At 43.8% G+C, this 27,287-nt stretch overlaps 1 long non-coding RNA gene across 3 annotated transcripts in view; it reads left to right on the forward strand.

Annotated features, from left to right (window-relative positions):
* Positions 1–1,893: 1,893 nt before the first annotated feature.
* The window catches only part of LOC137207025 (uncharacterized), a 95,623-nt gene continuing 70,229 nt past the window's right edge, over positions 1,894–27,287 (forward strand). For 2 of the 3 annotated variants that reach the window (XR_010934913.1, XR_010934914.1), the window contains exons 1-3: positions 1,894–2,515; positions 2,935–3,071; positions 4,570–4,688. This is a non-coding gene — a long non-coding RNA (uncharacterized lncRNA). Of the gene's footprint in view, positions 2,516–2,934; positions 3,072–4,569; positions 4,689–4,996; positions 5,334–27,287 lie in introns of those variants that run through there. The other variant, XR_010934912.1, reaches the window with a different exon arrangement.

Here is a 27,287-nt window from a genome sequence, read left to right on the forward strand (position 1 = left end):
TTCTAGACCCTGGATCTCTCTGTCCTGCAACTCCGTCACTGATGTCAGCAGGTGGCTCTGAGTCCCAAGACAATGTTTATCTCCAGCTTACTCTCTCCTGGAAGAATGAGCTTGCTGTTAGTGGAGAATCTGCCCTTGGTTTGCAAACCAATTGCAAACCAATTGTGGGATATTTTCTAGAAGGCAAATGCTAAGCCCTAACCCAAGTTTGCTTGACTTAACAGAGAGCAGGACAATAGTCATTCATTCAGCAACTACTTACTGAAGACTTCATAAGTTCAAGATTCTGCTCAAGGGCCTGGGCAATGGGAGCAAATTCTCTCTATGGAGAGAGGACTGGAGATCTGCAGAGGGGTCCCCCTCAAATCTGCAGCTGAGTGCTGATCAGTGCATACGCGTGAGGTTCCCCAAAGCCAAGGAAAAACCACCAAGAAGAATCAGGCGGAGCTTACGCATGTCGGGAATTATCTGTGTTCTCACTCTTGGGGCCCAGGGCAGGCCACCCCAAAATATGCCTCAATGGCATATTGATTTTTTGAATTAAATAAGAAACAGCTGATGCAAATGGGACACTTTGACCCTCCTCCGTGTCTCCCTGAAATCAGGAAATAAAGCCCTCATGTGAAAGATGCCCTCCCTGCATCTGGATGTAGGACACCCTTACCTCCAGAGGTAGGGAATTATCAGGCCAAGAAGCCTGTATAGACAAAACCTTTTTTCTTCTTCAATTTACTATCCCAGGCCCCAACTCTGTTTAGATTCTTCACTAAGTTTCTTTGTTCAGTCAATTCCTCACAAATGTATTGTTCCGTTGTCTAAAAAGTATAAAAGCTGCCTGCTTTGGCCACTTCCTAGGTCCCATTTCTATAGGGCCTCCACGTGCATGAATTAAAAAAATTTTTTCCTATTAATCTGTCTTGTGTCCGTTTTATTACGTCCAGCCACAAGAACTCAAGAGGGATGGGGGGGGGAATTTCCCCCTCCCTAACACCACCAACCAGAAAGGAAAGAACTCCTAACATGTGGGATATGGAGCAGAATCCTGAGAAAGATATTGCCTTGGTCGTGCCCAAATTAGCCCTAGACTAAGGTTGTTCGGGACCTGCCTAGCAATCTTAAAAGCAGGCCTCAAAAGGTTCAAATTATTTCCACTAACTTAACTACATCCTAAAACAAAACCTCCAAATATTTGAAAGAATACAAAACAAAACAAAACAAAAAAACCTTCAGCACTCAACACTGTAACATTCACAATGTCTGACATCCAATGAAAAATTACCAGGCATACAAAGACACAGGAAACTATGAGCTACAATGAGGAGAAAAATCAATCAATAGGAACAGATCCAGAAATGTCAGAGATGATTTGTAGACAAGGACATTAAAACAGCTACTAGAAATGCATACCACATGCTCCAGAAGGGAGAGGAAAGCATGAGCATGTTAAGGAGAGACATGGGAAGTATTATAAAAGACCCAAATCAAACTTTAAGATCTGAGAATCTTGAGGAAACCCAAGCAAATCTTGGCTCCTACACTTGCTGTTTTTACCACGGGCACGTTAACACATCTGTCTCAGCCCAGGTTTCCTCATCTGCTGCGTGCTAACTAACATACCTCGAGCGTTTGTTCCGTACTAAGCGCTGTTCTAAGAGCTTTCCACAACAAAACTGCACAGGCGGGGGCTCCGGCTGGGGGCGCCCGCCCGGGTCGCCCGCCCCGCCCCGCCACTACGCGCCCCGCCCTACCTCGCCCCGCCCCGCCCCACCTGCCCTGCGGCCGCCCCTCGGCCACCCCGGAGACGTGCCCCGCGTTTCTAGGCACCCGCCGGGCGCAAGCGTGGGAGAGCCGCCAGCTCCGGCGCCGGCCGCGCGTCCTCAGGAGGCAGCCGCGGGGCGGGACCGAGCGGGCAGGCGCAGCCATGTTCTGGGCCCCCGACATGTCTGAGCGCCCGGACGATGCGGCGGGAAGCCGCTCCCGCTGGGCGGCCGTCAAAATCTGGGCCCGCGACGCGGGGGCTCCGCGGCCTCACTTGAAGGCCCGTCACGGCTGCTCTGCGCTGACCGCGGGGCGGGTCCCCGCGGGGCCACTTCCCAAAGTTCCAGCCCGATGGGGGTTTGTCTCAGCGCCGGCGTGCAGAGAGCCAAGACCAGCTCCGAGAGCTCAGGGGAGGGCTTCGCATCCGTTCAAGTGTGCAGCCCGAGAGGCTGGAACAATTAAAAGCCTCGCGTCCCCAGATGGAAGCTGAGGAACAGGCATTACCTTCAGCCGCAGGGTCTCGTTTGCCACTTGAACTTTTCACTTGCTCAGCACCTAACCCAGACCCCCAACGGGTCACTTTTGATGGACGATTGAGTTTAATAATCCTTGTCAAGCCAGACGCAGCAGACGTTGAACCTAAATCGTCGCGCACCCAGATCCACTAGAGGGCAGGTCTACACCTGCTGAGTTCCAGCGCATCCTGCAAAGAACTCAGGAGACAGGAAAAGAAACGTCCTTCCTTATATGCTTAGAGGTATTTTTCTCCATCAACCTTTATACCTGTTGAAGATTTTGCCCCTAACCCCAGGTCTGGTAACATATCCCCATGTTCAACATCAAAATAAACAAACTGTTCTGTTTGGCTCAGGTTAAGTGGAACTAGTCTAGGATCAAAAATCCTGGGCAGGTTTCTAGATTGAAGAAACATTGAGATTTTATTCGGCAAGGTCACTTTTAAATTTCAGAAGTGAAACCATAAAAATCAAGATGAAACATTTCAAGTCTCGGCGTTACTATATATAGGACCACCTTTGGCTTGCATGCTTAATGATTTTTGTCTACTTAGTCGTGATATACATAAGGCTATGATTGGTACAACAATGAATGCTATCTCTTGCTCAAAAAAAAAAAAACAACTACATAGGTGCTGTTATTATTGTCTCCATTTTACAGATGAGGAAATGAAGGATGAGGCACAGAAGGCTTGAGAAACTTGCTGAAGGTTCCATAGCTCAGAAGCCTGTTGGATCCAGGATTCAAACCAGAGTCCAAGCTCTTATCCTCTACATTCTTCTGCCGTTCTCAACTCTGTAAGATTAAAAGAATAATCATGTTTGCTTCGAAGGCTTAAAATGTTTTAAAATTATTTTTATTTCAGCTTTATTGAAGTATAATTGACAAGTAAAATTGTAAGATATTTAATTGTATGTCATGGTGATTTGATACACGTACACACTGGGAAAGGATTCCCTCATCTAGCTAATTAACTCATCCATCACTTCACATATTTATCTTTTTTTTTTTTCAGTGAGAACATTTAAGTTCTAAGTTTTCTAGATTCTACTGTCTTAGCAAATTTCAATTATAAAATACAGTGTTATCAACAATGGTCACCATGGGTTTTTTTTTCAAATTGAAGTATGTTTGATTTATAGTGTTGTGTTAATTTCTGCTGTACAGCAAAGTGATTCAGTTATACGTGTATATAAATTCTTTTTTATATTCTTCTTCATTATGGCTTATCATAGGATGTTGAATATAGTTCCCTGTGCTGTACAGTAGGACCTTGTTGTGTATCCATTCTATATATAATAGTTTACATTTGCTAACCCCAAACTCCCACTCCATCCCTTCACCACTCCCTCTCCCCCTTGGCAAGCACAAGTCTGTTCTCCATGTCTGTGTACGGTCACCATGTTTTACATTAGATCCTCAGACCTCATTCATTGCATAGCTGAAAGTTCATAGGCTTTTTGGGATGGGTGAACCACACACATGGTTAGCACACTCCCATGGATCGTCAGAGTGTTTGTTCAAAGTGAAAAATGAACAAAAACTTCAAGAGGGTTCAGAATCCCTGGTGAGGGGAGAGATAAGCCCTGTAAGGTCTCAAATGAACACTAACACCCACTATTTACCAACTGTGGGACGGAAGGTTCAGGCGGCCACAGCCTGCTCTGGGCTGTTGTGTAGAACCGTTGCTTCCCTGGGGTCCCTTAGAGACCATCTCACATCCCCATGTGCCTTTCCCTGGAAAGGAGCAAGTGATGAAGAGTTGCAGCTTCCTCTTCCTTTCTGCTTCGCATGGAGCATGCCAGCTCTGCTCAGAGAAGCAGCTCAGGGAAGGCTCTTTAGTGTCCTTTGCTCTTTTTTGAGTCTCCAAAACAGCACACTTTTTTTGTTTAACGATATGGCCAAATCTCAAAAAGAAGCACACATAGACATATTGAGCAAGTGATCCAGGGTAATCTGGCTTCTAAAGTGTCCTTTGCTGAGGGGGGAAGGATAAATTGGGAGTTTGGTATTGACGTATACACACTACTATATTTAAAATAGATAACCAACAAGGACCTATTGTATAGCACAGGAAACTCTACTAAATATTCTGTAATAACCTAAATGGGAAAATAATTTGAAAAAGAATAGATATATGTATTGATATATGTATAACTGAATCACTGTGCTGTATACCTGAAACTAACACAACACTGTAAATCAACTATACTCCAATATAAAATAAAAATTTTTTTTAAAAGTGTTCTTTGATGCATTTTGAAACACAATTTGATTTAATTTGTTCTGGATTAGGTCGACGGAACCTCAGTTTGAGCTCTGGTCAACTCTGCTTTTTCCTGTCCAGACCTATCCTTGGGACCAAATAATAGAGAAGAACACATCTCCAGTTCACTGTAGACATCACTGAACAGGTTGGAACTATTTTCTTTTATGAAACTATTTGTTTGCATAGATACTTCTGTAAATTTTTTCAAAATTAGGTTAGTATGAATGATACATTTATTCCTTAAAAGTTCCATTTATTATTTCTTATTACAAAAATAATGCATGATCCCCAGAGAATATTTAGAAAATGTAGGTAAATAAAAAGAAGGAAACAAAAATTACCAGTAAAGCTGCCAGCACACTTTAAATTTTGATGTATAGTTTCCCAGCATTTAAAAAATGTCTAGGGACTTTGCTGGTGGTGCAGTGGTTAAGAATCCACCTGCCAATGCAGGGGACATGGGTTTGAGCCCTGGTCCGGGAAGATCCCACATGCTGCGGAGCAACTAAGCCCATGCGTCACAACTACTGAGGCTGCGTGCTGCAACTACTGAAGCCCACGTGCCTAGAGCCCGTGCTCTGCAACAAGAGAAGACACTGCAATGAGAAGCCTGCACACTGCAAAGAAGAGTAGCCCCTGCTCACCGCAACTAGAGAAAGCCCGCGCGCCGCAACAAAGACCCAGTGCAGCCAAAAATAAATAAAATATTAATTAAAAAATAATGTCCATCTGATGAAAATGGGGTCACACTTCTAAAAGTTGATGTATCATGGCTGTCTTGCTCAGCCATTGCTTGTTCTTCTGTAACATAAATTTTTGTGTGGCTCCATAATAAATATATAGTAGGTTACATTTAATGCAAATTTGAACTACACAGTTAGAAATAGTAGGATATAAAATATTAATTAAAATTTGCTTTATGTGCAAAATTTGAAAGAATGTAAATCTTAGAATGAAAGAATGTAAATGCTTTACATTTATTTTTGGTAGGGAGTTTAATCTTGCATAATGTGAGTTTTGCATTCTGCAATATCTCCAGCAAAACAATCCCTTGCATAAAATGTGACTGTCCTCTAATACTGTTTATTTAGCCAGCCCCCTGTTGATGGTCACTTATTATTTCAATGAGCTTTCTTGAAGATAAATCTTTGCACACACCCATGATGATCTCTTTGGGAAAAATTCTCAGACGTGGAATTGGTGGGTCAAAGCTTTTGATGCACATTTTCAAAATCCCATCCTTAAAGGTGGTGTCGACATTTTTTCAACAAATATCTATGTAGTGCTTACTACGTGCCAGGCACTATTCTACGAACATCCTCATGATGATGATATGCAGTAGGTACTATTATTATCATCCCCATTTTACAGATGATGAAGCTGAGTCAGCAGCAGTTGCCCAGGTCACTGAGCTAGTAAGTGCTAGGGCTGGTTTTGGAGTCCTAGCTCCTAACCACTGTGCCATGCATGCTGCTTCTCCAGCATTTTGAGCAGTATAATATGAGGTGGTCCTTTTCCTGTACCCTTGCCCACAATGGGCAATATCTATCTGCTCAAAGGGATTGTGAATATTCAGAAATACTATTTATGCTGGAAATCAATCCACCTGTTAGGGAACCGTTGACTGAAATCAGCTGCCTTGGCCAGGCACGATGATAACCACTTGCCTGAGTTGTCTCACAACAGGAGGTCTCGATAAGGAACACGGTGCTGCCACCGAAAACTAAGTGGGAGAATTCGGGAGGGGCCAAAGGAGGGAGGAGACACCAGCCCATATGTCTTCCCACCTCCCAGAATCCTTTGCACTGGAATCCATCTTGGCTGAGAGGTGATGCTTGCACCACCAGGAAGGACCCTGAGTCAGACTATGGGCCAAGCAAGATGCTTGGCTAGAGACAACCTGGAAACTAACCCAATTACCATAAAATCTGAGACAACAAGCCACATGGCAGAGCAGTTCTCCTGGGTTCCCTTACCCTGCTGCTCTCGGCCTGGGTGCGCCTTCCCAATACAGCCTTTTGCTTTGTCAGCATGTGTGTCTCCTCGGACAATTCATTGCTGAGTGTTAGACAAGAACCCACTCTTGGGCCCTGGAAGGGGTCCCCCTTCCTGCAATATGCCCAAAGGTATTTCTGAACACTGGTACTAAGAGAGAGAGAAAGGAAGCTCTAGTCCTTAGCTATCAGTGAATTGCTAGCCTGTTTGATTTCTTTTTTAAGAAACCCCATCAAAGTATTTTCAGAAGCTTCCCCCAGGCAGAAGAGACATCTCATCTTTGATCTTCACTTAACAGGTGTTTCTGGGGTCCACCTATTCTCCCCAAGGCTCTGCTCACAGCACCAGGATTTTAGGAACCTCTCCTAAGCTATGTGGCCCTCTTCTCTGCTCTCTGCAACAGGTGCTGGTTCCATGCTTTAAGGACTCTGCAGCCTGCTCTAGTCCCTGATCCAGTGCTCACTGCAGTGAGCATTCAGGCTGAAAGACTAACAGAGAGGCATGAAACTCTGTACCTTTTCACTGGCGGTAAAGAGCTGACTTTATTTACCCTACCTGAGCTCACCTGTGGGATGACTAGACCCTTGTCTTAGAGTACACACACTAAGCTGCTATAACAAAAATATCCAACAATACATGGCTTGAAGACTAAAGCAGTTTATTCTCTCTTATGTAACAGTTCTGAGGTAAGCACTTTCCATTGCTGGGGTGGTTCTAACCTGCATGGTCTGTTAGGGACCAAGGTTCCTTCCATCGTGTCACTTTGCCTTATAGGCTAAGTCATAAACTTCATCTGCATGGTCAAGGGGAAAGGGAAAGAACACAGAGGAGCCACTCCCACTGTTTAAGTACTAGGTGCAGGGCACTTCCACTTGAATTCCATTGGCAGGAACGGAATCACGTGACCACTTCCCAGCAAGGGAGGCTGGGAAGTGTAGTTTGGCCACATATCTGAAAAGGAGAGAATGGATTTGTGGGCAAGCTAATGGCTTCCAGTAGACTCTCCAAGCAGGAGACAAACCCAGCTGGGCATCTGTCTGCACATAGTGAGATTTTCATGATATTTCTCTTTCTTGACCCTTTTCCTGTATCATAGCAGAGGGGGAATTTGAGAATAAGATATATAGTGGGAATGCCCTGGCGGTCCAGTGGTTAGGACTCCACGCTTTCACTGCTGAGGGCCTGCATTCAATCCCTGGTAGGGGAACTAAGATCCCTCAAGTCATGCAGTGAGGCAAAAAAAAGAAGCAGCAGCTATATAAGCATGTGAAATTATTTAGTCTGAGTACACCAACCTCATGGGCTCTGGAAACTTACTCTTAAAAGCATGAGTTCAGGGACTTCCCTGGTGGCACATTGGTTAAGAAGCTGCCTGCCAATGCAGGGGACACATGTTCGAGCCCTGATCTGGGAAGATCCCACATGCCGTGGAGCAACTAAGCCTGTGTGCTACAACTACTGAGCCTGTGCTCTAGAGCCCGTGAGCCACAACTCCTGAGCCCACGTGCCACAACTACCGAAGCCCACGCTCCTAGAGCCTGAGCTCCTCAACAAGAGAAGCCATTGTAATGAGAAGCCTGTGCACCGCAATGAAGAGTAGCCCCCGCTCGCCGCAACTAGAGAAAGCCCGCGTGCACTAACAAAGACCCAAGGCAGCCAAGATTTAATTAATTAATTAAAAAAAAATAAAGCATGAGTTCATCTTGCTGTTTGCTCTGACTCAAAAATTAGCTCATAGTTTAAAGTCAGAGCAGGGTAAACTTTGGAGACAAAAAATTCTGAATGAGAAGGCCTGGCTCCACCTCTGACCTACTCCTGTGTGACTGTAGCCATGTTCCATAAATTCTCTTGAGTTTTCGTTTGCTGTGAGGATTATAGAGGCATGCAAAGAGAACCAGGTGCAAATCCTGGGTTCTGTGACACTAGGGAATTCTCTTAATTTATCTGAGCCCAGGGTTTCCTGGAGAAAAGGGGTAATACCCTTTTTCTCACTGGGTTGGGTAAATGAAATACGTCCTGGGCGGGGAGGTCAGTATAGGCTCACAGTACTAAGAAGTTCCAGAAGTATTCTATTGATACATTCAGGCTCAATCAGTGCAAATATCCTGATTCTGTCTTCCTCTCTATGTCAGCTTCATCGTTAGTCGGCCTCTGCATGTTGACGAGATGGCTGTGACATACTCAGAGGAAGAGCAAAAGTTGCTTCTCTCCTAGACACACACCTTCAAGTCTCATGGGCTCTGCTGGGTTATGTGCCTGTCTGAACTGCGGTTTGGGGGATGAAATTAGCTGATTGGTTTAAATCCATGGGGTCCTGGAGCTAGGGATGAGGTCACCCCCCAAACAAGTTGATGGAAGCCATATAGTTCCTCTGAAGAGAAACTGGGCTGTAATTACTAGAAAGGCAGCCAAAACAACAGATGTCCACTACAGAGAATGTGTTTGAAGGATGAGTTAATTGGGCCTCATTATGGTCCAATTTTTATTTGTTTTTTGAATTATGAGCTGATTTCTTCTGCTGATAGATGAACTATTCATGGTCTCTGGCAGTTTTCCTTCATGACCCTCTTAGTTGCCTTCTAGAGTTTCCTTTTATTGCTTTGCCCACACCCATGAATGCTTTTCCCCCCATGGCATCTTCAACTTCTTTCTGACCCCACAGTTTCATCAGACACCCCCAAACCAATGGATTGAAGAGGAACCCAGTCGGAATCCATATATATATATTTATATATATATATTTTAGTTAATTAGTTTATTTATTTTTGGCTGCATTGGGTCTTTGTTGCTGCGCGCGGGCTTTCTCTAGTTGGAGCGAGCGGGGGCTACTCTTCGTTGCGGTGCACGGGCTTCTCATTGCGGTGGCTTCTCTTGTTGTGGAGCATGGGCTCTAGGCGCGTGGGCTTCAGTATTTGTGGCACATGGGCTCAGTAGTTGTGGCACACAGGCTCTAGAGCACAGGCTCAGTAGTTGTGGCGCATGGGCTTAGTTGCTCTGCGGCATGTGGGATCTTTCTGGACCAGGGATCAAACCCGTGTCCCCTGCACTGGCAGGCAGGTTCTTTTTTTTTTTTTTTAATTTTTATATAAATTTATTTATTTCATTTATTTATTTTTGGCTGCATTGGGTCTTTGTTGCTGTGCACGGGCTTTCTCTAGTTGCGGTGAGCGGGGGCTGCTCTTCATTGAGGTGCGTGGGCTTCTCATTGTGGTGGCTTCTCTTGTTGCAGAGCACAGGCTCTAGGCACACGGGCTTCAGTAGTTGTGTCACGCGGGCTTCGTAGTTGTGGCTCTCGGGCTCTAGAGCGCAGGCTCAGTAGTTGTGGCGCACGGGCTGAGTTTCTCCACGGCATGTGGGATCTTCCCAGACCAGGGCTCCGTGACCCCTGCATTGGCAGGCAGATTCCTAACCACTGCACCACCAGGGAAGCCCGGCAGGCAGATTCTTAACCACTGCGCCGCCAGGGAAGCCCAGAATCCATATATTTTTGAACTTGTCTTTGAAGGAACAATGAACTTTTTGTCTCCAAAAGCTGTGATATACATATGTATCATAGGTTTTTGGAGACAAAGATTTTACATATATATGTATAATTATATATATGTATATATACACATATATATGTTAATATGGATAAGTAAATTTTAAGGTCTCAGTTTCTCATTTGCAAATTTTTTTGCAATAGAAACAGGTTGTCTCTAAGTTCTTTTTAGCATGAGGGCCCTTGGGAGATGCAGTACTATAATATAACAAGAAGAATAATAGCCAAAATTAACTATGGAGTACTCCCTGCATGCTGCCCTAAACTCTAATGTATATGGTATTTTATCTCATCCGATCTTTACAACACCGATACGAGGTAGGAACCTTTTAGAGATGAGAAAATTGGGGATTAAGGTGGTTACATGACTTGTTCAAGGGCACACAATAATTGTCCACTTGGAACTGGAATCCAGGTTGGTCAGATGCCAACTCTTAACCCTGCTATACTGACACCGCAGCTTCCACTGGGGAGGAAAGGACTCAGATTTGGGAGTCAGAAGACTTGGACTTAAATTCTGAATTCAGCACTGTGTGACTTTGGGAAAGTTACTTAACCTCTCTGAGCTTTAGTAAGATGTAAATGATAATTACTACCTTATGGGTAAGGGGTTAGAATTAAGAGTGTTGAATTAATAGATGTAAAATATTGGGTGCATAGTAGGTGCTCAATAAGGGACATCTATCATAATATCCCACTAAACTAAGCTAATTAATAGAATACATTGCTACCAGGCAGACAAGAACTATGTGAATGAGTCCCTGGCTCCTGAGTCACTGCTCTAAATGCTCATCATAAATAAGTACGTTTGTGAAAGTGATTGTCTTTAACAAAACTTCGCCTGTTTCAAACTGAAACGCATGCATTTGACATAAACAATTGGTAAGTGATGGAGCAGGGATAATATTTTAAAAATACACATAGCAACAAATGCTGTTTTGCAAGCAGAAGTGTTTTTCCTCTTTCAGTGATCTGAGTCATTTTTCCTCTTAAGGGGAACAGTTTTCGCTATTAAGGTTCATTCATGAGATTCATGTTCCCAGGAAAGAGGGATGAAAACCCCTGCTGGCACAAGGGAAGTCATAGGATAGGGGAGAAGGAGGATGTGATGCATGAGGAGTTCTGAACAGGTAGGGAGAGGTGGAGCAAATGCCTTCTTTCCAGTCTGGAGGGGTGGACCTAAAAGTAGCGGAAAAGAGAAAGGACATGGGGTTAGATAAGTGTGTTCCATCTCCCTCCCTCTGGATCAAGACTCCTGTGTGCAGCTAGAAGGCACTTGGAGGAAATACTAGAGCAGTGGTGGTTGGGCCACAATCCCCACTTGGCACTCTGGGGTGAAAAGTCATAGGGAGCCCTGCACCACAGTGGGGAGGCTGTATTTATACCACTGGGGGTTTGGTGTACCTATGCCATGAGGGCCTGTGCTGGTGTCTTGAGACTTTAGTCAATTCCCTGGCACTTGGGAATACCCAGCCATCCCTTCCACCATCACCAATAAGGACAAAGAAAGCAAGTGAATTTTTTTTTTTCCCTTTGGCCATGCCGCAGATCATGCGGGATCTTAGTTCCCTGACCTGGGATCGAACCCACGCCCCCTACAGTGGAAGCACGGAGTCTTAACCACTGGACCGCCAGGGGAGTCCCCCCGCCACTTTTTTTTCTGGTAGTGAATTTGAACCTTAAATTGGATTAACGATTTATCCAAAAGAAATTGAGCCAACTTGAGAGAGCCTGTTCTGAACTAGAAGTGATCAAGTTACCTTAACTGGAAGTTAAGATTTTTCCACTTCTGCCATATCTCAAGAGCAAGATATTTATAGACAAATGAGAAAGCTTATGTTTTGCACACCAGGTTGTAGTGTACAGCACACACTGCTGGTTGCCCTGAGTTTAGGTGTCCTTCTTTCTGGACAGTCATTTGTTCCAGGAAAGTAGTTCTCTCCCCCACAACTCAGAAGCAAATACCGATTAGTCCAAACTGGTCACTGTGCCCCATTCCCTTGTCAGTGATTTGTTTCAGCATGGGCTTGTGCAACACCTCTGTCCATGATATGTTGGGACATCTCCTGGGGGGCATCTGGGAAGATTTTCCTCATTGAAAAGGAGAGACACACAGGGGAGAAAGTCTCTGTTCTAATGTAGGTAATAACTGGAACTGTGGCAGGCAACTTGGGACCTGGAGAGGTGGCTAACTGAGGACTAACAGACACACTGTGATGGTAGGGTAGGAAGCTAGAAGGAAACTGGGTTCTTTTTTTTTTTTTTGGTCATGCCACATGGGCATGGATTGAACCCATGCCCCCTGCAGTGGAAGCACAGAGTCTTAACCACTGGACAGCCAGGGAAGTCCTGGAAACTGGGTTCTTGATGATGCTGTTGGACTCCTGAAATGACCACCCTACCTCCACATTTCTTGGTATGTGAGAGGAATTCCCTAAGTTAAAGCTATTTGAGGGCTTCCCTGGTGGTGCAGTGGTTAAGAATCTGCCTGCCAATGCAGGGAACACAAGTTCGAGCCCTGGTCCGCGAAGATCCCACATGCCACAGAACAACTAAGCCCGTGCACCACAACTACTGAAACCCACACGCCTATACCTGTGCAGTGCAACAAGAGAAGCCACTGCAATGAGAAGCCCGCACACCGCAACAAAGAGTAGCCTCGCTTGTGTCAACTAGAGAAAGTCTGCAGGCAGCAATGAAGACCCAATGCAACCAAAAAAAAAAAAAAAAGCCATTCGAGATGAATATCTATTACTTGCAGCCAAAAGCATCCTAAATGAGGCAGAATGTGGATAAATTTTCGACCTTGCAACTCCTGCTTCTTAAATGTATCCATGTGATTGTAAATAAAAAGGAAAATGGTGTTAAGTCATTACCATTGAAAACTGCCTGGATTACTTCCTTCAGGCAAGCTTTATTCCCAGACTGTTGAACCCTCTGGGTTTGCCAGCAGGATCTACTTCACATGGTAACACCTACTCTTACTTGCCTTCAAAAACTTTCCTAAGGGAAGAGATGAAGCCATACTTGTTAATTCTTCTTGAACATAAAAAAAATGGATCCTTTTTGCCCTTTTAAAATGTATTATTAAAATTTAAAAAAATATGTTCTTCTAGAGTTGCCGGGAAAGTGAACTGGGAGCAGTTAAACATCAAGTTCATTGCCAATTTTCAGCTTTAACTGGAATCACCTTTGCCTTTTCCTATGGAAGAAAGAAAGTCTTAGAACATCAAAGTATTTCAGGAAGAACTGGATTTTAACTGCTGAGCTGACCAGAGACAGAAGGCTCACACTGATGGGAGCTGTATAATTTGGCTCTGTTTCTAACATTCAGAGTTCTCTCTGACTCTCCAAAATTTTATCTACTTTGGTTGAGCTTGTTTTTTCCCCAATCAAATGACATTTCTTGGAATTCATCATCACACATGCCTACTTACTTTGTGCAAATTATTTCAGAATAATTTACTAGCTGGGGAGAAAGAGGGTGGGCAGGAAGGATGGAAGGAAAGATAGAGGACTGGAGGGAGAGAGAAAGAGGGGGGGAACTAATCCTTTCAAGGACTGTTTCCATTACAAAATGTCCCTAATTTCATATTCAATGGACCTGCAATCCTCAAGCCATGTCTTCCTTTTTGGAAATGCTGTTATGTTTAAAGTAATTTCAAGAAGTGAGGTGACGGCTGGGATAGACAGAAGATGTAAAATTGTCACTAGTTCAACACTGTTTCAATTTGAACAAGCTCAGATATTATTTGATTTATACTGGGGGCTTTGAAAAGGGCTTATTGGAAAAAACATTTCCATTACAAAACAAATTTTAAAAACAACAGTGTTATATAAGTACAAACAAATGCATACAATTCAAATATTATTATGTCCTGACCTTTATTGTCACGTGGGTCTCTCATACAAAGTAGTAGATAAGAATCAAATTTAAATTAATAATATTGTAATAGTTGTTATTCAGTGTAGCGTAAACCCCAAATATTTAGTGGCTTAATGCTCTAGACATTATGTATCACTGATTCAATTCCTGCATTCCTAGTCAGTGGTAGTTCTTGTAATCATTCAGGGACCCAGTTGTATTAGTTATCTATTGCTGTGTAACAAATTACCCAATGAAAACATTTGTTATGTCACATAGTTTCACAGGGTCAGGAATTTGAAACTGCCTTAGATGAATGGTTACAGATAGAGTCTCTCATGAATACTGTATCTTGTATTCAAGATACTGGCCAGGGTTGCAGTCATCTGAAACCTTGACTGGGACTATAGGATCTGCTTCCAAGATGGTGCACTCACATGACTGTCAAGTTGATGCTGTTGTTGGTAAGAAGCCTTAGCTCCTTATCACATGGACCTCTCCACAGGGCTGCTTGAGTGTCCTTACAGCATGGCATTGGCTTACCCCAGAGGAGTGATCCAAGATAAAGCAAGACAGAAGCTACAATGTCTTTTATGATTTAATCTCAGAAGTCATCATTTCCATTAAATCCTATGGATTACATAACTCAGTCCTATTCAGTTGAAGAGGTGAATATATGGGTACGAATACCTGGAGGTGAGGATCACTGGGAACCATGTTGGAGGTTGGCTACCACACTAAGATCCTTCTCTCTTGTGGCTACCATCCCCTTGGGTTTTAGCACTTTTTGCTTCAAGGAAGAGGAAGAAGAAAGAGAACAAACAAGCCCCTCCCAAAAGTGGGAAGCTTTTATGGACCAGGGAAAGAAAAGGTGCACATGGCTTCCACTCACACTCCATGGCTAGAACTTGATTATTTGGTGCCTCTAACTATAACAGTGACTGGGAGATGTCCTACTTTGTTGGGAACAGCAACAACCTTTAACTATGGAATGGAGAGCATGAACATTTGGTGGAGATATAATGGTCTCTGCCATTGGAAGGGTAAGAAGAAAGTATAGGCAGAATGCTTAACATAATGGCATAGAGCAAATGCTCAATGAATGCTAATCATTATATAGAGTTCTTCTGACAATCTAGTGCCTACCCAAAACCTGGCGTGTATGTGGGTAAAATAAATGTTTATTGTTCGAATGGATGAGTTAAGGTAATGGATGTACAATGGATGTACAAAATAGTACAAATGGTAGGGATTGTAATGATATTTCTGAGTTAGTAAGTTGGACTGGCTATCCTATTGAGGTACAGATCTTCCTCTGGAGATGGATATTACTGTCCCCATTTCAGCCGGTCAAATAGAGATAGCAAATACTTAAGGCTTTGTGGGCCATAGGGGCATTGTTGCAACCACTCAACTCTGCCATTGTAGTGTGTGAGCAGCCATGGACAATTCCAATAAAACTTTATTTACAAAACAGGTGGTGGCCCAGATTTGGCCCAGGGGTCCTAGTCTTCTGAACCTTGCTCTACAGCATTGAGAAAGGGCATGACCACAAGCAACATCATGGATAAATCTTTAAAAAGTATTGAATGAAAGAAGACAGACAAACAGGAGTTCCCTGGTGGCCTAGTGGTTAGGATACAGCGCTTTCACTGCAGAGGACTGGGTTAGATCCCTGATTGGGGAACCAGCCTGCATGCCGCGTAGCCGAAATACAAAAAAAAAAAAAAAAAAAAGACAGACACAAAGGAATCTTCCATTTGTATACAGTTCAAAAGCAGTAAAAATGAAACTATATTGTTTAAGGGTACATACTGAGGTGGTGAAACTATAAAGCAAAATGAGGAATTTATTATTTAAAAAGCCAGGATGGTTGTTACCTCTGGAGAGTAGGGAGGGGTTGGAATCATCAGGAGGGGCATAGGAAGGATTTCTAGGAGTGCTGGCAATAATCACATTTCCTGACATGATAATCACATTTCCTGACATAGCTGTTCAATTTATCCAATTCGTTAAATTGTATATTTGTGTTATATGTACAAAGCGTGCATTCTATTTCTTGATACGTGTTGAAGAAAAATGAAGATTAAGAATCATGTACCAGGGCTTCCCTGGTGGCGCAGTGGTTAAAAATCTACCAGCCAATGCCGGGGACACGGGTTCGAGCCCTGGTCCAGGAAGATCCCACATGCTGCAGAGCAACTAAGCCCGGGAGCCACAACTACTGAGCCTGCGTTCTGGAGCCTGCGAGCCGCAACTACTGAAGCCCACGTGCCTAGAGCCTGTGCTCCGAAACAAAGAGAAGCCACCGCAATGAGAAGCCCACGCACCGCATTGAAGAGTAGCCCCTGCTCGCTGCAACTAGAGAAAGCCCACATGCAGCAATGAAGACCCAACACAGCCAAAAATAAACTAAATAAATTATAATTAAAAAAAGAATCATGCACCATGCTGTTATTCTCCATAAATGAACTGAAATCCCTTTTCTTTGGTTAACAAATATTAACCTTTGTTTCTACATCATTTTTATTGGTCAGCTCATTGGTATTCAGCCCTGGCTGTGCATCAGAATCTCCAGGGGAGGGTTTCTTCCTCCCAAACACAGCTGCCTGGAGCCCATGCTCTTAAGATTTTTGATTCAGCAGATCCAAGCGGGACTTAGGCCTTGGTAGTTTGCAGACACTCCCCAAGCGACAATGATAGGCAGCTGGGGTGGAGAGCCTCTGCTTTAAACTCTGCTATCTCATTGCAAGTTCTGCATAGTATTCCCCTTAGTCACACACTTCACCCCCAATATTCATCCAAGCTGACAAGCTAAGCATTTTATTTTTAATTGCATTTGCCTTGAAGTTAGTTTGCCTTTGAGTAAAAAAGACTGGTCCTGTGTAAGGTGTTATCTCATCTGGCATTTATTCTAGCTTCCCATTCACCCCTTCCTAAACTCCAACACCTTGAAACAGCCTTTTTGATACATTCATTTCCTTATTTTAAGCCAAGGGCACATTCTTGGCTCCTTACAGCCAGTCCCACCACTCCTCCTTTCTCCCCAGTGCTGCAGTGGGTTTGCCACCCACCCCAGCATAGATAAGTGCCTGTTTATCCCTCGCCTTTGTTTCTGGGCTCTAAGTCAGTTTCCTATCAAGAGGAAACACTCCTTCCATCCTCTGCTGACTCATCTTTATCAACATTTACTGGAGAACTTTATCAATAGCCTTTTGAACAACTACATAAATTAAATTTATCCCTCTTATCCTCCCTTTTTATTTACCTTTCCAAACATCTCTAGCAATTGCAAAATATTCCAGATTGACTTCCTCTTGGAGAAAGCACTGCACTTCTTCCCTGTAGATTTAAAATAAATGTTTGATCATTTGTTCATTGGAAGGTAATCTCCACTTCTGTTAAAGCCAGGGTAACCATGAGTCCCTATTTGCCTTGGACAGTTCTGCCTTATGCCTGGTAATTGTTAATGGTGCCCCCTTTTACTTTAAAAAAAAAAAACAGTCTGTTTGATGCATTTTATGATTACTTTATTAAAGTCAATGCAGTATACTTGAAAGATAACTAGAGGAAGAGTCAGGAGAACTGGATCCTTACCCCAAGAGGCACAAACTAGCTGTGTGGCTTTGATCATTATAAACCCTCACTCTCAAAGTGTGGTCCCCAGACCAGCAACATCAGCATCACCTGGGAGCTTGTGAGAAATGCAGAATTTCAGGCCCCAGCCCAGACCTATGGAACCAGCATTTGCATTTGAATAACACTCCCAGGTGATTTGGACGCACATTACAGCTTTTGAAGCACTGTCCTAAACCTCACCGGGCCTCTGCACAGCCTCTGCACAGAGTTAAAAATTATATCAATGCATTCAACTCATTGCATTTTAATAACAAACCCACAGGAACAACAGAGAAGTACATTAAAAACATGTACTTGCATGCTGGATGACTTGCTTTTTTTAAAAAAAAGTGAATGAATGGACTCTAGTATCAAATTAAAGTGCTACAAGCATCATTTAGTTGTCATCGATAAGAATTGTACCTGGTTAAGGTGACTCTCATTGGAGGAGAGTAATCTACATAACGGGGCAGACTGGGCAGCTAATACTCAAGAAGCTGGGCGTGATGTTCACTGTTCAGGTAGATACTGTCTGGGTAGGGCACGAACAGCATCACATGCATATTTTACTAAATTTGACGCATTCTTCTCTGGTCTCTCTAATTAGTATTAGAAGTATTTACTAATTAATTTTTGATAATGGTAATGTTAAAAATTCTGTATGAATGCTTTTCAGACATTTTCATGGATGTATCTCTAATGTCATAAGAGTGGGAATGGATACTGTGAAGCAGCCAAACTGCTCTCTAAAAGTCTGGCATTTCCTTGAACTTACGTGTTATATCTCTAAAATTAAAATAAATGTCATCTACTACTAAAAAGATGAAAGAAAGAAAGAAGAAAGAAAGGAAGAGAAAGAGTGAAAGAGAGAGAAAGAGAAAGAAAGGAAGGAAGGAAGGGAGGAAGGAAGGAAGGAAGGAAGGAAAGGAGGAAGGAAGGAAGGTACCAGTCTTAAAAATCCAAATGCTGGCATGGTCTAGAAAATACTTAACTGGTTTGTTTGTTTACTTATTTATTTATTTATAATAAACATTAAAAAAAAATTTATTTGGCTGCACCAGGTCTTCATTGCAGTGTGCAGGATCTTTAGTTGTGGCATGCGGGATCTAGTTCCCCGACCAGGGATCAAACCCGGGCCCCCTGCATTGGGAGCACAGAGTCTTAACCACTGGACCACCAGGGAAGTCACTTAACTGGTTTATTTATGATTACTATAGACTTGTTCACCAAATATTTTGACTTGCATGAATGTTTTATTTCCCTGTTTTGCATTAAAAATTCTTACACAAATGAAAATAGAAACAACAAAAAAATACTTGTCAATACCTATTTTTGTCTCCTATTTTTCCATTCTTTTTTTTTTTTTTTTTTTTGCGGTACGCAGGCCTCTCACTGTTGTGGCCTCTCCCGTTGCGGAGCACAGGCACCGGACGCACAGGCTCAGTGGCCATGGCTCACGGGCCCAGCCGCTCCGCGGCATGTGGGATCTTCCCGAACCGGGGCACGAACCCGTGTCCCCTGCATCGGCAGGCGGACTCTCAACCACTGTGCGACCAGGGAAGCCCTCCATTCTTAATCATACACTTAGGATCACTTTTAACCACTCAAAGAAAGTATGATATTCAGGTTTCCAATAACAGCAAAAAAGGAAAACATATTTTTATTAACTTGAGGAAGAAATTTTTTTTTTTAATTTTTTTTTTTTTAATTTAGTTTTGGCTGCTTTGGGTCTTCGTTGCTGCATGCAGGCTTTCTCTAGTTGGGGCGAGTGGCACTCTTCATTGCCGTGTGCGGGCTTCTCATTGTGGTGGCTTCTCTTGTTGCAGAGCACGGGCTCCAGGTGTGTGGGCTTCAGTAGTTGTGGCACGCGGGCTCAGTAGTTGTGACTCACAGGCTCAGTAGTTGTGGCTTACGGGCTTAGTTGCTCCGTGGCATGTGGGATCTTCCCAGACCAGGGCTCGAGCCCGTGTCCCCTGCATTGGCAGGCGGATTCTTAACCACTGCACCACCAGGGAAGTCCTGGAAATGTTTCTTTTTATACTGGAACTTAAGGAGCACATGCAGCTTGCTCTCTGGGTGTTTGGGGCATGATAATTACTGTTATAGACAGAATAGTTGTGTGTCCCCCCCACCCCCAGATTGATGTGTTGAAAGTCTAACCCCCAACGTGATGGTAGGAAGTGAGGCCTCTGGGAGATGATTAGGTCATGGAGGTGGAACCTTCATGAAAGGGATTAGAGCTCTTTAAAAGAAACCCCAGAGAGCTCCCTTGCCCCTTCTGCCATGTGAGGACACAGGGAGAAGACAGCAGCTGTCTATGAACCAGGAAGGGAGTCTTCACCAGACACGGAAGGTGCAGGTTCCTTGATCTTGGACTCCCCAACCTCGCGAACTGTGAGAAATAAACTTTAGTTGTTTGTAAGCCACCCAGTCCATGGTATTTTGTTATAGCAGCCCACATGAACGTAGACAGTTACTCATTCAGCACAGGTGGCAGGAGGTTGTAATCTTCCAGTGGTAAGCCTGTAGGCCTCACTTGCCTCCCACAAAACACCAGTGTCAACTTTCTGGAGGCCCAGATCTGGTGTAAGGTCCAGGGTGATTGCTGGTACCGGACACGGAAAAGAATGTCCATGGATCTTTGATAACATGTGACTTCATGGAGTGCCACTGCACCAAGCTTGTAGCAATAAGGTTTCATTGCCCTATTTAAAAAGGATGTGCTCCAGACATAGAAAACACACTTGTGGTTACCAAAGGGGAAGTGGGGGAGGAGGGATAAGTTAGGAGTTTAGGATTAACAGATGCACACGACTGTGTATAAAATAAACAACAAAGACCTACTGTATAGCACAGGGAACTATATTCAATATCTTATAATAACCTATAATGGAAAAGAATCTGAAAAAAAATATATGAAACTGATTCCCTTTGCTGTACACCTGAAACTTACACAACATTGTAAATCAGCTATACTTCAATTAAAAATAAAATTTTGGGGTCTTCCCTGGTGGCGCAGTGGTTGAGAGTCCACCTGCCGATGCAGGGGACACAGGTTCGTGCCCCGGTCCGGGAAGATCCCACATGCCGCAGAGTGGCTAGGCCCGTGAGCCCTGGCCACTGAGCCTGCGCATCCGGAGCCTGTGCTCCGCAACGGGAGAGGCCACAACAGTTAGAGGCCCGCGTACAGCAAAAAAAAAAAAATTTTTTTTAAAAAAGGATGTGCCTTACAAGTGACTTCCGTAGGGACTTGTTCTCTGGGTGTTTTTCCCCTGGTTGATTGGCAGGCAATCGCTTTATGGTCACCCAACAGTGGAGGGAAAACCTATTACCCCCCGCTCTGTTGCGGGAGCGCGGTGAGCATGGCTATTGGTGGTAGCTGAACACAATTTATGATCCCCACAGCATGACATTCTCAAGAGGATAATACGCAGAGATGTGAAGTTTTAATTTGGCGATGCTGAGTCTGGCCAATGTACCCATCCTGTGGGGCCCAGAAGCTTCCAGTGTTTCACTCCCTATATCCCACTTCCCATGTGCAGACTGATGACATTTCATAGGGGCTGTACATAGGCTAGAACTTTTCGCATACACTCTACAAACACTCTTTATGCACCATGCTTGGAGGATGTAGACACTTGGGGAGTTCACAGTCCAGTGGGGGAGACAGTCTCCAAGATCACAAGACAGTTTAATGAGAGAAAGAAAGAGACTGCACCCTGTTCGTGGGGATGTGATATACCTTGCTTACCCGGGAAGGTCAAAGAACAAGTTTAGGCAGAGGTAAGGCTTGACCCCAATCTCAGAAGATAAGTAAGCATGAAATAGGCAGGTGACATCCGTAGGGGGAAAGTCACTGTAGGATAGTGGTTCTCATCAGGGGACTAACTCCTCCATCCCCCCCCCAAGCCCCCCAGACATTAGGCAACGTCTAGAGACATTTTTGGTTGTTGCAACTTGCCAGGGGAGTGGGTGCTACTACGGGCATCTAGTAAGTAGAGGCCACGGATGCTGCTAACATCCTGCAGTGCTCCGGACAGCCCCTACACCTGTCTAGGTCCAAATGTCAGTTGTGCCAAGGCTGAGAAACCCTGCACTAGGGGGAAGGAAAAGCATCTTTAAAGGACTTGAAGTGTCAGGGAGCATAAGTAGGTCAGAAAATGGATGCAGACGTATCTAGATGTGAGAGAAGTAAGGAGGGACTTCTGATGTGTGTTTTTCCCAACACCACCAAGCAGTTCTTCAATCCTCAGCGGACATTGACTGGGTTTCCTACAAATTTGATTAAATTCTTACACTGTCTTCCTGGAGATAGCATCAAATCCCACAAGTTAAGAGCTTATTCCCATAAGATTGCCCCCACTTCACACATCTGTCACAAGTCCAGGTTGTCACTTGTGCTTCTGATTGGTTATAAATTGGAGGTTCCCAGACCCCTTCCTCAGGTTTGATTATTTGCTAGAGTGGCTCACAGGACTCAGGAAACATTTACTGTGGTTTACCAGTATACTTATTTATTTTTTATTGAGGTGTAGTTGATTTATGATGTTATTTAAGTTGCAGGTGTACAACATAATGACTCACAATTTTTAAAGTTTGTACTCCATTTACAGTTATCATAAAATATTGGCTGTATTCCCTGTGCTGACAATATATCCTTGTAGCTTATTTTATTGTTTACCAGTTTATTATAAAGGATATTATAAATAATACAGATGAACAGCCAGGTGAAGAAGTACACAGAGCAAGGTCTGGAAGAGTCCTGATCTTCCAACATCCAAATGTGGACGCATTTGCCAACCAGGAAGGTCTTCAGATCTCATTGTCCAAGAGTTTTTATAGTGTTTAATTTGCAGCCCCCCTCCGGCTCCCTTCCCAGAGGTCAGTGGGTGGGGCTGAAAGTCCCAGCCATCTAATCACTTGGTCTTTCAGGTAACCAACCCCACCCTGAGGCTATCTAGGGGCCACACCCTAAATCACCTTGTTAGTATAAACCAAGGTGTGCTTAAACGGGCTCCTTAGGAATGACAAAAGCCATTCCTATCACTCAAGAAGTTCCAGAAGTTTTAGGAGCTTTGTGCTAGGACTGGGGACCAAGACCAGCTATATTTATATTTCTTTTTTTTTGGCTGCGCTGTCTGCTGCCCAGCATGCAGGATCTTACCCTGACCAGGGATCAAATCCATGCCCCCTGCAGTGGAAGTGCAGAGTCTTAATCAATGGACCGCCAGGGAAGTCCAAATATATTTCTTACACAGGACCAAATTGAAGAAGGACTTTGTCTATCAAAATAAAAATGTTGAACATTGGGACTTCCCTGGCGGTCCAGGGGTTAGGACTCCACGCTTCCACTGCAGGGGGCTGGTGTTCAATCCCTGGTCGGGGAACTAAGTTCCTGCAAGTCACGGGGCACAGCCCCCAAAATTAATTAATTAAAAAAAAGAATGTTGAACATTAACATGGGGCATTAAGAAGCCCCAAATGGATTATTTTTAAAGTTAATATATGCACTTTAATAGAAAATGCTAAAGGAGTGTTTGAATAACCTCATGATTGGGGTCATATGCCATTTATATCTTTCCTAAATATCATATAATAGATATATATTATGTCACAGATATTATTTTTATAATAAAATGTTATTCATCTTAATTTATTCAAGAAAAATTAATCATAAAATGAAATCACAAGAGAACTATGAGAAAATGTGTGTGATTATTTTATCAGACCCTAGGGAGGAGGAAAGGCTTTTTTGAGCATAACAGCAAGAAGAAAACCCGTAAAGGAGAATGCCCTTGGGTTTTACTACATAAAAATTCAAAACAGAGTTTAGAAAAATTACAAGGAAACAAGGATAACCTTGATAAACATAAAAATAATGGAAGAAATTGGGAAGGAAATGGTTGATTTCATTACATTATTCTTCAAGTATCTGTGAATCAAATATGTGTTAAACAAAATGAAAAGGCAGAAGGCACTGTAGGAAAAACACTTTAATATCAAAAATAGTCTTCCAATTCAAAGAAAATCTCAGTTATATCCAAATATGAAAAATCAGCAAAGGACATAGATTTCGTGGTGTGCACATAAATAGGTAACAAACAATGAAATAGTTTAACCCTGTGATGAAAGAAAATTCATATTTTATGGCTAGATGAAAAATTTAAACATAAAATGTTTCTTTGCCCTTTTGGGCCTCCTCTCTCCCCTTTAGTGTGTGTCTGTATTAACCAGACCTCCTTAGGAGATAACATTCCTTTTTTTTTTTTTTGCGGTACGCGGGTCTCTCACTGTTATGGCCTCTCCCGCTGCGGAGCATAGGCTCGGGACGCGCAGGCTCAGCGACCATGGCTCACGGGCCCAGCCGCTCCGCGTGGGATCTTCCCGGACCGGGGCACGAACCCGCGTCCCCTGCAGCGGCAGGCGGACTCTCAACCACTGCGCCACCAGGGAAGCCCCCTACATCTTTTTAAAATGCCCTTGAGTAAGATTCTTAATGTATTCTGTGTCTTCATCCATTGCCCCATCAGCAGATCAAACAATCAAAGAATCCTCCCCTCCTTGGAAAATGGGGGTGGGTGTGGGTGGGAGATGGTAAACATTCATGACATGATTTGCCCTCATCACACCTCTTGGTCTCCATCATCTTTCTATCCTCCCAGGGCTTTTGGTCTCCATCATCTTTCTATCCTCCCAGGGCTTTTGTTCCCATCCCTCCCACAACAGCTATTCTTCTACCTTGGAGTGACTTCTGGGGCCTCATTCTCTCCAGTCCACCGGCCCCCGTCTGATGTCTCTTCATCCCTTCTCAGCTCTGACCCATCTCGGGGGTGGTCATCTGAATGATTATTTCCCTTGTACTTATCCATGTCTATCTTTTTATCATACCTGTCAAGCCAAACTCAATTCAAATCCCTCAGTGAGGCATTTCTGCATCTCCTCTGGAGAAAATCACACAACTTGAACACTGATGCCTTGCAAATCCATGGCAACAGATGCTGGGCCCCCAGAGCCGCTCATAAGTCCTTTCACTTGTCTGCAACCAGTTTCTTCTCTGGTTCCCCTCAACCTGCATCCAGTGGGCCTGAAGCAAAGTCATGTTTGGACTTTGCGGTTGCAAAAACAAATAATTCCTCTCCTGCCTAATTTGAGTGTTTATTGAATCTGAATTCGGTTTCTGCCACTTGAAATCAAGAGACTCCTTACAAATAGAATTAATGACCCTGATCTCAGAGAAGGTGCTGGGGGAAAGGGAGGGGAAAAAAAAACCCCTTCTGAATGTATATTATGTTGGGAGTAGCTATTGATTCATCTTGGTGTCTAGTCTCTGGAAATTCTGAGGACAAGTCTGGTTGTCTGGGAAGCACAGGCAGATCTCATAGAGAATATTCTGGAAGACAATTGACAAGAGCAGCTCTGCCCTCTTCCTGTTTTTGCTCCAAATCCTCCTTAGAAAAGCAGAACTGCCTGAGGTTTGAAATGGACAATCAGACACTGCTAACAGCTGCAGCCCAAGAACTTCGGTTCTTGGCAAAAGGATCCTGACACAAAAGTATTTCTTTGTGGAAAATTATGCATTCATCGGGCTCATTTGAAACAAAATATGATTTGCATCTTAACTTCCTGTAACAAGCTCCAGTTCTTCTGTGGATTTCATAATGTCTGATTTCGTTGGACCAGATTGGTGGGGCACATGCTTTACCAAACAGTTTAAATTCAAGCCCAGGTTTTTCTTATTTTAAATAGCAACAGCTGCTAAGCATGATAATTATTGTATTTCATCAAAATAAACTCACTAAGTTGCTTCTGACTCTTCCTTGGAGCTGCTCTGCTGGGGGCTGGGGGTCCTCAGGGCTGTCAACGATGGTGCATAGTTTTGATCTGAAAAACACAGGAGATGAGGCTGCAGGCTGGGAGGTGGGGGGCGTGGGAGATGGATGGACAATTCCAGAAGCAGAGAAAGGAAAAATTCTCTAGCTGGAGGCAGAGCCAGTGAGAGTCTTCTCTCTCAGTATCTGGTTGGGCTTTCTCTCTGCAGAGTTCAGCAATTCCAAGTTTCTAAAAGATAGAAAGGATATGAGAGGGAAGGAAGAAAACATCAGAGCACTGTCATGGGAGCGTTATATATTCATAAGGCAGCCAGCATGATCTCTCTTAAAGAGAATTCAGACCATGTTACTCTCTTACTTGAAACTTTCCCCCAGTGGCTTCTTCATCCAGCAGGCTCCACCTTGGCTGCCCATTAGAATCACTGGAGAGCTTTAAAAAAAACCCCAACTGCCCAGGCTGCACCCCAGACAGATTATATCAGAATTAGTGGGGTGGGGCTCAGACATCAGCATTAGTTAAGTTTCCTCGGTGGTTCCAATGTATAGTCAATGTTAAGAACCACTGCATTCGATTCTGAATAAATCCAAATATCTGACCATAACCAGGGAGGCCCTGACTGATCTGGTCCCTGCTGTCTTAACTCAGCTTAAGTTACTGGTCTTTTAGTTCTTTGGTCTGTGTGGATCAAAGAATTTTCTGTACTTTTCATCATGGACAGATCATACTTTCTATGTCCTGGATAACCCTGTGTGATCTGGCCTCTGGCCACCTCTCCAGGCTCTCCTGGACCTCCTCTCATTCCTCCTACTGCCCTTCCTTCTGTTCTTTTCTGTTCATTAAATGCATGTCTCTTTCCAGAACCCCTGCACCTGCAGTTCCTTTTGCAAGCCTTCTATGACATCACACCTCTAACCCACCTCTTGTTTAGTTTCCATCTCGTTACTGCATTTGTTTCCTGTGTAGCACATCATCGTCTGAAGTCATCTTGTTTGTCTACTTGTTCTTTTATTTATTTATTTGGTTATGCTGGGTCTTAGTTGCGGCATGCAAACTCTTAGTTGCAACATGGGGGATCTAGTTCCCTGACCAGGGATTGAACTCGGGCCCCCGGCATCGGGAGTGTGCAGTCTTAACCACTGCGGCACCAGGGAAGTCCCTGCCTACTTGTTCTTGATCTCTCTCTGAGAAGGTAAACTGCAGCCTTCTAGATATTATTCAGTTGATATGTAGCAGGTGTTCAGTAAATATTTGCTAAATGAAAGAATGAATGTACAGTAGGTCACTCAATAAATATCAGCTGAATTAATGACCTCTTAGGATCCTTCTAACAACAGGTGTTGTTAACACCATCTTGTATCGATAGATAATTCATCAGGATCAGAGGTTTGGTAACTTTTCCAAAATTACAAATCATGGCATAATGCCACTGAAGGAAAGTGCGTTGGGGAAGCAGGGGAGAGGGATTATGGATTTGGGGGGACTCTGCCGTCACTGGAAATGGCGCCTCCTTCACTAATTGGCAAAGATATATAATTAGGTTTTAATTGTGGGCTTCTGAAGGGACTATATTGAAACCACATCTGTGGCAGCCTTTGGTGAAATCTGACTTTCTGACCTTCTAGAGGGTGATGGGAGGGCAATCACAATGACTTGGAAACCGAGGGAGAACCTCATTATTTGGGGGTGACATGCTCTCAGCAGCCGCAAAAGAGCTGGGGGCTGGGGAATGGAGCAGGTCTCCAAATCTCAGGGATTTCCCTGCCGTTGACTCATAGCAATCATTAGCTGGTCTATAGAGATCTGCACCCTGCACAGAAACCAGAGAAGGCCTGAGTCATACCGTGGTGGTCTCTGCAGCTGGTCAGTCCACGTGACAGGGCTGGAAGGAGTGTGGA

Source organism: Pseudorca crassidens, chromosome 15 (genome assembly GCF_039906515.1).
Source record: "Pseudorca crassidens isolate mPseCra1 chromosome 15, mPseCra1.hap1, whole genome shotgun sequence".
Lineage (NCBI taxonomy): Eukaryota > Metazoa > Chordata > Mammalia > Artiodactyla > Delphinidae > Pseudorca > Pseudorca crassidens.